Source organism: Bos indicus x Bos taurus, chromosome 8 (assembly GCF_003369695.1).
Source record: "Bos indicus x Bos taurus breed Angus x Brahman F1 hybrid chromosome 8, Bos_hybrid_MaternalHap_v2.0, whole genome shotgun sequence".
Taxonomy (NCBI): Eukaryota; Metazoa; Chordata; class Mammalia; order Artiodactyla; family Bovidae; genus Bos; species Bos indicus x Bos taurus.
The window spans coordinates 69,092,213-69,105,175 of NC_040083.1; the positions used below are offsets into that span (position 1 = coordinate 69,092,213).

At 57.8% G+C, this 12,963-nt stretch overlaps 1 protein-coding gene across 20 annotated transcripts in view; it reads left to right on the top strand.

Annotated features, from left to right (window-relative positions):
* The first annotated feature begins 66 nt into the window (after positions 1–66).
* DMTN (dematin actin binding protein) overlaps positions 67–12,963 on the top strand; it is a 32,232-nt gene continuing 19,335 nt past the window's right edge. For 3 of the 20 annotated variants that reach the window (XM_027549815.1, XM_027549816.1, XM_027549818.1), the window contains exon 1: positions 7,972–8,453. The gene's annotated coding sequence lies outside the window, so the exon portion shown is untranslated. Of the gene's footprint in view, positions 204–4,953; positions 5,162–5,910; positions 6,331–7,966; positions 8,454–8,887; positions 9,241–12,963 lie in introns of those variants that run through there. The other 17 variants (XM_027549809.1, XM_027549821.1, XM_027549803.1 and 14 more) reach the window with 15 other exon arrangements.

The window sequence follows — 12,963 nt, forward strand, 5'->3', positions numbered from 1 at the left end:
CCCCGCGGGAGGCTGGCGGCCCACGGCGCGCCCCTCCTCCGCGGGCTCGAGTTTCCTGGCTGGCACCGCGCGTCCTGTGCGACCTGCTGGGGCGCAGAAACCCCAATCCTGGGGCCGGCCGGAGCCACCGGGGCCCGAGGCCGCTGGCCGGGCAGCCGCGGGCGCTGCAGCCTCCTCGCCGGGCGCCAGATTGCTTTTTTCCGGTGAGGAGGTCGGGTGGGGGAGGAGCGCGGAGGGGCAAAAGGGGAGGGAAGGCGAGCCCGCGTCCCGAGCGCCCAGGTCCCCGCGGGGGGCAGGGCGGGGGCCACACCTGGGGGAAAAGGCGATTAGAGGCTGAGGCTAGAGAAGGCGGGGTGTGCCGGGCGGCAGGGGCAGTCCTCCCCCGCCTTCCTCCCAGCCCCGAGCTCCTCTGGTGGGCTTTCCAGACGCCTCCAGGTGTGCATTTGGGGAGTGGAACTAAGAGGCCATAAAACCCGCCCCTTTCCTCTTTTGCCACGGCTTTTAATCTTGTCAAGGGGGGAGGCCCTTCCTAGCTATGGCCCCTTCTCTGCTCTTCTCTCGGAACACTTCCATGAGCCTTCTCTTCTGCGGATGGACCCCCGCCCCCCCACCCGCGCTCCGCCAGCCTCAATTTCCCTTCCCTTTCTGCGAAAATGTTAAGAGGAGAGGGGGTGTGGATTTTGGGGAGAGAAGAAAGGATGAAAGACATCCCTTTTTCCCCCTCTTCTCCCAACAGTGGCCTAAAAATAAGGAAAGAATGGAAAGTGGGTGGGGGATGGGAGCTGGTATAGTCAAAAGGGGAGGTGAGTGGAGTGTGGTCCAAGTGGATGGGGGTGGGGGGGATCAGTCACCTTTCCCTGGGTGAGAACTGGAGCCCAGGCTGACACCCCCAACTCCTGGGGAATTTAGACTGCCATAGCCAAGAGGGAGGTCCCCAAGCCATTCTCCCTCCAGCTTGTCATAATTGCTTTTCACTAGGTTGCTTTTTCCTCTTCCCCCCCAATCACAAAGAGTCTTAATCCTGGCGGGGACTGCGGGAAACGTGTAGGGGTCGTTTTCTGCGGGGGAGAGTAGGGAGGGTGGTCTGGAACTACTGCACTAACAGGCGAGTTCAATGGGATTTTCAGGGAAGGGGCAACGCCCCGCAATTACCTGAGGACAAAGGGTTGGGGCCCCAGGTGTGGAAGACTGGATTTGGGGGGCTGAGGGAGGGGGCTGAGAAGGAGGTGTGCTGGGGAGGGGGAGTTCTTACAATCCCTCTGATTTCCGCAGGAATTTGAGACATTCTTTAAAACTCTGGACCATTTCCCCCCAGCCGGGCTCTCAGGCCCACCCCCACCACTCCCTGGCTGGGGTTAGAGAGAGCTTCAAAGGTGCACGGGGCCCTTTGTCTTGCCTCCCCTTTCTTCTCTGCCTTTCTCCGGCCCCTCCCTCCCTCTCTGTGACCTCCCCAGCTCAGACAGGCCTCTGGGGGCCGGCTCCAGAAAGCCCTCACTGTTTCCTTTCTTGCTTTTTGAGGTGGTGAGACCTGACGGGGAGGGACAGGGAACGGGGAAGGGAGAGAGAGGAAGGCAGCTGGGGAGGCCTGTACCACCTCAGACAGTGCCCTAGCCCCACCCCCACCCCAAGCCTGGCAGGTCTCGCCCCCACTTGTGGTTATGAGTCCCCGGCTGGCTGGGCCCTTGGAGCCATCTCACCACACCTTTTCGTGCCTCTGCGGAGTGCAGGCTCTGCACTGGCGGGGGGTGGGGGGGGCCTCTTCATGCTCTGTAGAGATACAGAGAGTGCGGAGAAAAAAGAGTATGTTCAACTCATTCCCTCCTACTTGGCAGTGATTTCCAAGATGCTAAAAGGAAGAAAGCAAAGGAATAGGTCTCTAATAATGGGACCTGGTGTGGGGGCGTGGGGGGGGTTGTAGAGGTGGGATTGAAAGTATCTGTGACTGTGGCAGGAATTTGAAGGAGAATTCCCACAGACCTCCGATGGCTGCAGCAGCTCTGGTTGCTTCTGGGTGCGCTAAGTATTCCAAGCCAGTGTGAGGGTTGGAAGACACTTAGGGTGAGTTGAACACATCCGCTTCAGGGAGGGTGTGGCAGGAGGGGGTTGGTGGCAGCTGGCCTCAAATCCTGTGCTCCGTTTAGGATGCCCAAGAACTCTGGCTAAGAATAGCCTACCTATTGATCTCACCTTTTCTGTCCTGTCCTCCAAACAGCCAGCTGAGGCAAGAGGGCAGCTGAGGCAGGAAGTCAGGGCAGAGATCCTCTCACGCTTTAGCCCTCCAAGCTGGTTTCTAACTAACCTCTGTCTATTCAGTCTCTCTGACTCCCCTGGCTGTGACTTCCCAGTCACCCAGCCCCAGTCTCACTACCCTGGACACCTGGAAGGATCACCTGTCCTGGAAGCTCTTTCCTCCCCGGCCCCTCCAGACCTTCCTTCCTTCCTTCCTTCTCTCCTTCTCAGACTGTTTCTTTCCTGGCCCTGCTTCATAGAAACGTGCCCTGAGATTTGCGCCACTCTCTTATTCCCCTGTCTCTTTCTGAGAAAACCAGTGTGTCAGCCTTGCACCCAGCTGCTTTCTCCACCAAACTCTGCACCTTGGCTGGACTTCCCAAGGTGCAGAGACACTGAGCTCTGTCTCAATGACTGCAATGGCTTTCCACATGGTCTCTCTCCTACACACACGTTCCTCAGGACATCACATAGTTTGTTCAACTCGCCTTGCTTTCTCTTACACCACAGCTCTGCCTCTATCACACCATCTCTAGCAGACTCAGCATGGCTTGCAAGCCCCTGCCCAGTCCTGCCCAGGCTCCCCCTTCAGCCCTATCCTTCCAGCTCCCCTTCAACAGTGCTGGCAAAACTACAACCCTTGCCATCCAACAGGCACACTGAGCCTGTCTTGTTTGGTTTTTTTTGGCCATGCCACGCAGCTTGTGGGATCTTAGTTCTCTGACCAGGGATCAAACCCTTTCCCTCTGCAGTAGAAGGGCAGAGTCCCAACCACTGAATTGCCCAGGAATTCCCGCTGGACCCATCTTTGCTCATGAGTTTCCCATTGCCCAGGATACCCTTCGCCAGCATGCTGGCATGTCCAGACCACAGCCATCTCCTCAGCTCCACAGATGCCCTTCACTCCCCCAGGGACAGTGGCCATCTCTGCTGTCCCTGGTTCCTCTGGCCATAAACTTGCCCTGGCTTTAGGGCACATATCACTGCTTTTCCAGAACTGTACTTACTATGCTCGTGTCATGGTTCTGCGGGACAACAAGAGACTCCGATGTAGATTTAGTCAGTCTTTGGCTCCCCCATAATACCCAGCACGGTATGTCACACAGAGTATTTATTGAAGAAATAAACCAACTGGAGACCCAGAAAGAAGTCCAGCACCTTGTGGTCCTGAAGGTGGAGGTGGGATGAAAAGTCAGAATCCTGCCTCTAAGCTCCATCCTTAGGTGGACTTGAGCAGGAGGGGCCCTAAGCAGTTAATCCAAATATTTATGTATTTCCTACAACATACAACCGCTGTGTTAGTCCTTCAGTTACTAAAAAGATGGACAGGACAGTGTGTCATCCTCTGTCAAACTCAAGATGCTGAAAATTTAATTGAGGCGGTGGTGAATAAACCTATGGGGCTTCCCAGGTGGCCGGAATGGTAAAGAACCCACCTGCCAATGCAGGAGATGTAAGAGATGTAGGTTCGATCCCCGGGTTGGGAAGATCCCCTAGAGGAGGTCATGGCAACCCACTCCAGTATTCTTGCCTGAGAAGTCCCGTGGACAGAGGAGCCTGGCGGGCTACAGTCTACAAGGTCATAGAGTTGGACTCAACTGAAACAACTTAGCACATAGGCTATACCTATAAAAAGGCAGTTCTTTAAGGACTGTGGGAATCTGTCTCTTACCCCTAATGGATGTACCAAAGATTGCAAAGTGGCATTTGGTACATTCGTGGGAATTCCCTAATGGTTTAGTGATTAAGGATTCGGGCTTCCACTGCAGGGGCGTGGGTGTGATCCCTGGTCAGGGGACTAAGATCTCACATGCCAGTGTGCCAAAAAAAAAAAAAAAGGTGGTACATCCCCAAAGAGTGAAAGGGGAGGAAGTAAAGACATTGATGGGTACTGAACTCCAGAGATGTGCCAGGCAGCACACAAGGCCAGCTCACATGGAACCCCTCATTTAGTGGGTGAGATTATTCCCATGTCATGTGTGGGTGGGCTCAGATTCCGAGATGTTAACTCACGGACTCCCGCAGCCAGGGAGGAGGACAGTCCAGATTCTCTCCTGTCTGTGACATCTATAGTGCGATGTCCTCCACTCCTTGGCCAGGCACAGTGGCTCCAGGGATGTATACAGGGGGCCGGTGCTGGGAAGGGCTGGGGTTTGCATGATCTTGAAGAATGAACAGGATCTCTCTTAGCAAAGAGGACCCGCAAGGGGGAAATATTGAGAGTGAAAACAGCAGGGGAAGAAGGGCTTCAAGACAGGGAAATGTTGAGATTTGTTACAGGGCAAGGAGGAGCTGTGAGCAGTGAATGGGTTTGGCTGGCACTGAAAGTTTGCATTCAGGAAGCAGCAGGAAAGGATTGAGCCACAGATTAGGTCTCTGCTGTGGCAGGAGGAGATGGTGAGGGGCTTTGAGAAGGGAGGTGACCAGGTGCAATTGTGGGGTAAGGGACTGGAGGAGAGGGGCTGGTCTGGGGCAGCCGCTGGGACTAAGGTTCTGGGGTCTGACAGTCAGTCCAGTGCTTGGAGATAGGGGATGTATCTTCCAAACTGATGAGAAAGGCTCACTCGGAGGCCCTTGTCTTTCTTTTTGTTCCACTGGTCCAGTTCTCTGGCACTGGCCCTTCTTAGCCACCTCGGGGCCCAGCTAGCCTCTCCAGGAGTTAATGTTTAGACCTCCTCAGCAGGTCATGCAGAGGGCGGGGCAAGGGGTACTGGAGTGAGACCAGAGGAGGGCATAGGCCCCAGGGAAGGGGCAGGCTGCAGGGCCAGCATCCAGTCAGGACAGCTGGCACCAGTGACCTTGCTGGGGAAAGAACCAAGAACTAGGTATCTTGGGCCTGGGACCACCCTCCTGAGAGGGGCAGGAGCCCCCATCCCCTTCTGTGGACTCCAGCACCCATCCTCAAGGCCTTGAGGCACTGCTGAGCCTAAAGGTAAGCTTGCTCCTCCTGTTAGCAGCCTCCTGGGTGCAGCCCAGAGGTGCCCAGGAATCCTGCCCAGGCCCAGCTCACAGGTAACCTGGTGTTCAGGGGTGCTTGCTTTGGGATTGAAGCTTTTGCCTCCAGTCTCCTCCCAGCCTGATGTGGTGACCAGCAAGCAAGGGGGAAGATTGGACCATTCTGCTGGCCTTGAGGAGTCTGGGGCCTCCCCAAGAGGAGAGGGCTAGAGGCAGAGCAAGTCTCCCCGTAGGGCAAGACCAGAGATGAAGGGAGGCAGACGAGGGAAGGGCCTTCTGGCCTGGCTGTGCCCTCGCAACACACACACACACACACACACACACACACACATACACACATCAGGATCCCTCAGCAAGGAATGACCTTGACAGCTACCAAGCCTCGGGTCGACAGAGGGAGCCCTAACTCCGCAGTCCCCTCGGCTCCAGGGCTGGCCCTCGGGAGAGTTTCACCCATGGTATTGGCCTGCCCCTGGATGGACATTCCTACGGACTGAGGGACAGTGGGGATGGGCCCTTTGGGAATGAAAGAGCTCTCTTTCTAGTTCCGACCTTCCTCTCAGTCGGGGGAATGAGAGGATCTATGGCTGGGAGGAGGTGCTCAGAGACAGTGGAGGGGTGGCACCGGGAGGCTTCTGAGCCCCGTGGCCTAAGTGCCCAGCCCCACCCACACCCAGGGCCTCTCCTTCCTGCCAGAAGCCGCCCTCTGACCCTTCAACAGAAGCCATCCCTCCCTTGTTCCTACCGTTCTTCCCAACTCCAAGCTGAGCTTTCTCCACTGGGGGATGTTGCCCAGTGCCGTCTCCCTCCCCAAGACGGGCCTGTTATCTGGCCCTGAATTAAGGTTCTCCTGAGGCCGCCCCGGAGCCAATCCCAGAGCCTTATGGAAGGAGAGGGAAGGGGAGAGTGGTGGGGCTCCTGAAGCTCTCCCACCCCCACCCCAGCACTGAGGCCCCCTCCATCACCGAAGAGGAGGCAATAGGAGTCACAGCCGCCTCCTCCCCCCTCCCTGCCGCTGCTGCCTCCTCGGCTGAGCTGGCAGGTTGTCTTGGCAACGGGAGGCGGAGAGGAGATGCGCCGAGGGATGGAGGTGTATGTCACCGAGGAAGCCGCTGTGCTCCTGCCCCAGGCCCCAGGCCCTTGAAGGTACCAGAGACCCCCCCATCCCCTCCCCCTCCCCCTGCCCTTTCCCCTCGGCCCCCCTACTCTCTATCCAGTGTGCTTTTTTTCCCTGGGGAATGCTCCACTCCTATCCATTCCTCCTGAGCCACCTCATTCCAGGCCCCTGGCCCCAGCTGTCTTTCCTGGCGACAGCTCATTCCAGTCCTACCTCTGGGGACCCTGGCACCGGAAGGCGAATCTCCTGGAATGGGGTCTGGGGGAGGGGGTAGCACATGAAAACAGAGAAGGAGCCGAAGTAGTGGGAAAAAATGAAGAATTCTAAAGGGCTATCTGACATTTGGTCTCCTGGAGTGGGAGACGGAGGCTGTGCAGGACTAGGGTGGGGCCAGGGCAGTAAGGGTGGGGCTGCAGGGTCAGAAAGCTGAGAGGCCAGGCTGGCTGTCTAGAAAGGCCTGTTCCCCTCTGCTGGGTGTGTGGCCTGCTCCTGCCACATCACAGGTGCGCCTCTTCCTGCAGCATCTCCTGGTCTTTTTCTCATGGTTCCATGGATCCTGTGTTTCTCCCTGTCTTCCCATTCCGCAGTACATCCAACAGCTAAGCCCAGATTCTTTCCACTCTTCCTCAGCCACTCAGCGACCTGTCGTCTTAATTTCTTTCTTTCTGGAGCCCATCCTTCAGGATTCTTTCTTCTCTGTCTCCCACTAACCCAGACACATCTCTCCCTTCCTGTCCCTACCTGTCCTCTCCTGCCCTACTCTCTTTGAGAAAGAAGTCCCAGAGCACACTCTCACCTGTCCCCTCACGACCCTCCCCCTGTGATTTTTCCATTAGAGCCCCCTCCCCAGATTCTAGATTTCCCCAAGGACAGCTGATAGCATCAGCTGAACGGCTGTGGGCAGTGGTTACCAGGGCAACGGTAAGGCCTGCCTAGGTAGGCAAGTGCACAGAGGTGGGGAGGGGGCAGGGCTAGGGCCAGGGTCAGCTGGCAGGTCTCCCTCACCTGCTCCCGGGGGTCACACGTGAACCAGACTCTGCGCTGAGCCCAGAGGGAACCAAAAGGCCAATGACAGGGTCCCAGAGTGGGGGGTGGTTTTCCCAGTGTCTCTGTTCCCACAGTTCTACGCAGGGGCCTGGGCATGCCCTAGCAAGAACTTCTCTTTTGAAGACCCTGCCCTGGAGAGAGAATTGCTTACTTCCCACTAACCACCGCTGTGCTCTATCCCCCAGAGATTTGGGTTATGGAAGGGCCAACCTGGTCTCTTGTCCTGAGGACCTGGTCTCCTGAATCCTCCCATTCTGTCCTCCCCAGGAGAGGGTTAATCCTCGGGTAACCAATTCTGGCATCCAGCCCACACACCCCTCCCCTTCGCCATCTATGGGCTTTCACACCCTGGGGGGTGGGGGCGGGGAGGGGGAGGCTGGGACCCCAGAGGCCAGGCTGGTGGTGGGTGATGAGTGGGAGAGACAGGTGCTTGGAGAAACCAAGTGTCGTCACCCCTTCTGTGATCAGTAGAGCCCCCTCCCCTGTCCCCCACACAAACACTGGCTGTTTAGGAGGCTCGAGGGGCTGTGTGTGTGAGCGTGAGTGTTGCTGGGCAGGGGGTGGGTGTGGGAAAGGGAAAAAGGCCAGCGGCTGGCCGTGTCTGCTTCCGATTCTGCTTCGTCATGATGCCTGGTTAATGCTCCTCTTGTCTGAAATGGATTGAGCTGCAGCGAGCAAGCGAGGTGGAAGAGCCGACACACAAACACACACCCGCAGGCCAGCGGCCACACGCTATCAGCTGGAGGTGGGGAGGGTGCAGGAGTGGGGAGCTGCGGCCCGCCCTGCCGCCGTCTGCCTGGCCTGCCCACCCGTGCACACGCCCTCTTGCCTGGCCAGGGATCGAGATCCGGGATCAGCGGAGGAGTAGGGTGGGGGTGAGGGAGTGGAGGCCCAGAGGGTAGGTCCCCTCCTTCACCAGCTCCCCACCCACTCGCCCACCCCAAGCCGGCTTTTATCTGGTTATTTGTACTCCGGGAGAGCACGCTGGGTTCCTGGAAGAGTCTCCTATTACCTGAACTCTGAGCAAAAGCTGCAGCCCCGGATCTGCGTCTGCCCCGGCCGGCTTGGGGCCTCAGAGCATCTGGGCCTCAGTGTCTGGGAAGAGGTAGGTGGCAGGACCCCCGACATCTCCCCCGCATTCCCCTCCCCGCCTCTCTTCTCCTCTGTGGGCATTTTGGCCACAGCACCTGCCTAGAAGTGAGGTTCTGAGTGGGGGTAGGAGTCCCTGGGGAGGGGTCAGCTGTGGCCCCTTGTTCAGTGGGAGAATGGGCTGGACCCCAAGGCTAGCCGGGTTTGGTCTGATCTACCTCCTTCTGATTTGAGGGCCTGGGGTGAGCCACGGTATCACTGAGTAGCCCCCTTCCCCTAGCTATGCTGGCCAGAAGTCCCAATGATGGTGGGTTGTAGGGGGTGGGGTGTCGCCTGGTTGGGTTGGAGAGCTTTCTGTCTTTGCTGAATGTTGGGAGGGGAGTGGGAGTTGCCGGTCTGCCAGTCTCCTGCCACCTTGCCGCAGATGCTCTTGAGAGGGGAGTAGTTCACTCAGAGACCTGAGTGCCATTGGTGTAGGGCCTGCTCCTTGGGGGAGGGGCCCAGGGAGCCCCCTTCCAGCCCTTAGCTGGCCAGACTAGGTGGCAGGGCGTGGCCACAGGCCTGACTATGGTGCTCTCTCGGTGGTGCTCTCTCAGTGCGGGCTGTAGAAATGCTTGAAGGGGAGGTGGGTGCGGGGGAGCTGAGCAGATGCAAAGGCACCCAAGGAGGATCAGAAGTACCCCCTTGCTAGCTCTGCCCCTCCCTCTGCCTGGCAGGCCAGGCTCCCTGCCCTTTAGGGGCAGAGTGTTTCCTTCCCAGGGGACTGGGTTGCCAGGATGCGAGAGTCAGGGGAGCAAGGACAGGTATGGGAAAAAGCAGGCAGTCTTGCTTTGGGAAGGAGGGGACGCGGGGAGTGCCCATGGGATGGGTAAGTGGGGGCTCTGTGTGCCTTGCCATGCACATGCTTGGGGAGGGGGTGTCAACCCATGGGGCGGGTGACTGTGAGCATGGAGAACAGCAGACAAGGTGGGGCGTGTGAGCGGGTGTCAGAGGTACCGCATGGCAGCGTGGGGGGGCCTTGCTGGGAAAGTGGGGGCGTGATCTTGCAAGCAGCGTGTGTTTGCTTTGCAACTGTGTTTCAGCGGGGGCTGCCTGTGTAGGTGAAGTGCCTGTGCCCCTAAGCGGGGGTCTGCGCTCCGTGCTGCCAGCCTTGCCATGGCCACATGTCCAACACCTGAGCCAAATTGTCCACCTGGGGGTGCAGGTCTGAGGAATTCCTCCTTCGGAGCTTATGCGTGTATGTAAAAACCAGAATAGGGATGCCCCCAGGATTCAGGAAACTGAATTTGGGAGCCCATCTCCCTTGCATCTCCCCCAGCCCTATCCATCCAGCTGGTTAAAGTGACACCACCACCTGCCAACAGGACCAGCTATAAATAGAGGCCAGAGCAGGAACAAGCTGAGGACCAAGCAAACCTGAGGGGCTGGGGAGCATAGAAAGAGGAGCCTCTTCAGAGCTGGGGGTGTAGATTGAGGATACAGAAACCCAAGAGAGAGCTAAAAGAAACCGGAAGATGAGATGCATATTTAAGGGAGGAGGAGGAAGGGGGAGCCTAGGGCCGGGCCCTGCTGTCATCAGAAGTAAGGGGCAGCAGGACCTTGAGCAGATGGGTTCCCAAGACGGGACCCAGATTTTGGGCCCTCCTGCCCCCGTGTGATGATGCTTCACCAGAGTGTGAGAGGGTGTTGTTGGGGGTTGGCATTAGAGGAAGCTCAACCCTACTCCTAGCAGATAGAGCAGGGCTTAAGAATAGGGTGGGGAAGAAGGATAAAATGAGAGGAGGGGAGTGGGGATTCCAACAGTCTTAAAAAGGTGCAGGCGCAGGCTTGGCCAGGATGTTTCCATGAACCACCAGCCCAGGGTAGGGGGATTTGAGGGGCGACTGTGGGTGTCCCGCGCTACCCAAACACAGACACAGACCCCAGCCTCAGGGCCTCCCCTGTAGGGCCAGGCTGCTCTGGCCCACCCTTCCCCTCTCCACCCTGGGATGCTGTTTTGGAAACTGGTGACCTAGCTGGATCCTGCCTTTATTTCTGGCATTGAGTTGTTGCCACAGTAACTGCGGGGGTGGGGCCGGGAGGGGGAGAGGGTGAAAGGGAAACAGAGCCAAGGGAAGAAAGATGAAGAAAGGAAAGAAAAAGGGGATGGAAAGCAGAAAGAGCGGGATGGGACTCAGAAATGGGGTGAAGCAGGCAGGGACACTGTAAATGAAATTGGTGAAAAAGGAGAGGAGTAGAATCATGCCCACCTGACCCCCAACCTACGGGGACAGCCTGCCCATTGCGTAACCTGTTTAGCCCTTTACTGTCTGCACAGCCAGCCTCTAGCCTGGCTTCTCCCTGTCCCAGGGCACAGAGCCCGTAGGCCAACCTCCTCCCCCAACCCCCATCCTCTCTGTTCCTTGTCCACAGGCCAGTTCAGCGAGCCGGATTTTGGTGGCTCCGCAGTATAAGGTAGCGCACGGGACCCCAAATCCCAAGTCCATATTAAAGTGGGATCTTTGGGGACCCACGGAAAAGAGCATTCATTGGCTTTGACGCGAGATAGACCTGGGTAGGAATTCCAGCTTGACTTTTATGGGTAGGTGCGGGGGTAGGGGCGGGGGGAGTTGGCAAGTCAATCTCTCAGCCGTATTCTCATCGCCTAATGGGGAGACGTAAGCGTGTGTGAAGCTAGAGAGGATGGGTGCAAGTCCCTGGCCCAGAGCAAGTGGTGGTTGGTTTAGAATGTGGGCGGGGGAAAGCTGACTAGAGGATCCAAACCTCGGGTCGAGCCTCCGTTTCTCAAAGTCCAGGGAGCCGAGGCAGGTTCAGCTACTACCTGGAACCGGCCCCCGCGAGGATGGGTGGGCGGGCCTTATCACCCAGGCCAAGCGGCTCTAGTTGCTATGGAGACGGGGCGGGCGGTGTGAGGTGGAGCCGGGCTGGGGGCTCAGATAAGGCGCAGCTGCACAGCTTGGGGAGGGTGGGGCGGAGATGGAAGGACTGGGAGCCGCGGCCCAGCTGAGATGGCCCTTCCGCCACCTGGGCTGGCCTTCCTCCTCGGCGCTTTCCCTTTCCTCTCATTGCGCCCTCCCTTCCTGCTGCAGCCTGCCCTCTTGGTCTGTACACCAGAGGCAGCCCGGACCTGGGAGTGCACGTGCATGGACGAGGGGTGTGCACCGGTTGGGAGCAGGCGCCGATCGAGCAGGGGCAGCTGGTGCGGACGCGCGAGGAAACTGGCTTTGGGAGGGGCTACGCGTGGGTGGAGTAAGCGGTTCGCGGTCATAAAACGTGATTTGAGAGAAGCTACGAAAACACTCCCTCCGTCCCTCCCTTCCCCCTCGCCCTTCCCTCCCCCCACGCCCCTACTCCACCCCGAAACATTTTCTCTGCTGGCTTAATATTTCACTAGTAAGACCTTCACTCCTTCAGGTTAGTCCCGAATTAACATGCCAGGTTCCCGAAAGGGTAAGATATTAACCATTGCCGCAGGGTGCTTTCCAACACACCAGGCGCTGTGGAGAAAGAAGGTGACTCAGAGCAGAAAGCGAAGAGACCCAGCCCAAGGGATGAGGCGGATGCTGTGCAGAAGGGGCTGGGGCCAGAGCGGGGACATCGTTATTCTGAATCATTTGAGTGGCTGCGCCTGTAGGACCGTGTTCGTGCAGGGGAGAGTGGGGCGTCTCAGTTCAAGACCTTGTAACCTGTGACCTGGTTCACGGTGGCCCTCTTCCCTCCCTCTCTGGGCAGTAACCACTCTGATGGGCAGTCACTGCCCCATGCTGTAGCCACCCGCAAATGGTGTTCAAGGGAAGGTTGCCTGGGCCACCCCCAGCTTCAGCCTGAGGCTCCAGGACACGTAGAAGGTCTGTTCTCCCAGATGCTCAGCTGTCCACAGGCCCCACCATGACCCTTACAGTCCTTTCTACTCTCTTCAGCCTCTGTCTAACCCACCTGGGCTTACCTGGTGGCTCAGATGGTAAAGAATCCTCCTGCAGTGCAGGAGACCAGGGTTGCATCCCTGGGTGGGGAAGATCCCCTGGAGGAGGAAATGACAACCTACTCCAGTATTCTTGCCTGGAGAATCCCATGGACAGAGAAGCCTGGCGGGCTACGGTCCATGGGGTCACAAAGAGTCTGACACTACTGAGAGACTAACACAACTGAGAGACTAACCCTTTCACTTTCAACCCTCGTGTTGGGTCTACATATGGCCTTCTCTCAATTTTCTTGGGAAAATAGAAGCCTCCTGATTGGGATCTGCTACTGCTACTGCTAAGTTGCTTCAGTCGTGTCCGACTCTGTGCGACCCCATAGACAGCAGCCCACCAGGCTCCGCCGTCCCTGGGATTCTCCAGGCAAGAACACTGGAGTGGGTTGCCATTTCCTTCTCCAATGCATGAAAGTGAGAAGTGAAAGGGAAGTCGCTCAGTCGTGTCCGACTCTTAGCGACCCCATGGACTGCAGCCTACCAGGCTCCTCTGTCCATGGGATTTTCCAGGCAAGAGTACTGGAGTGGGTTGCCATTGCCTTCTCCGATCAGC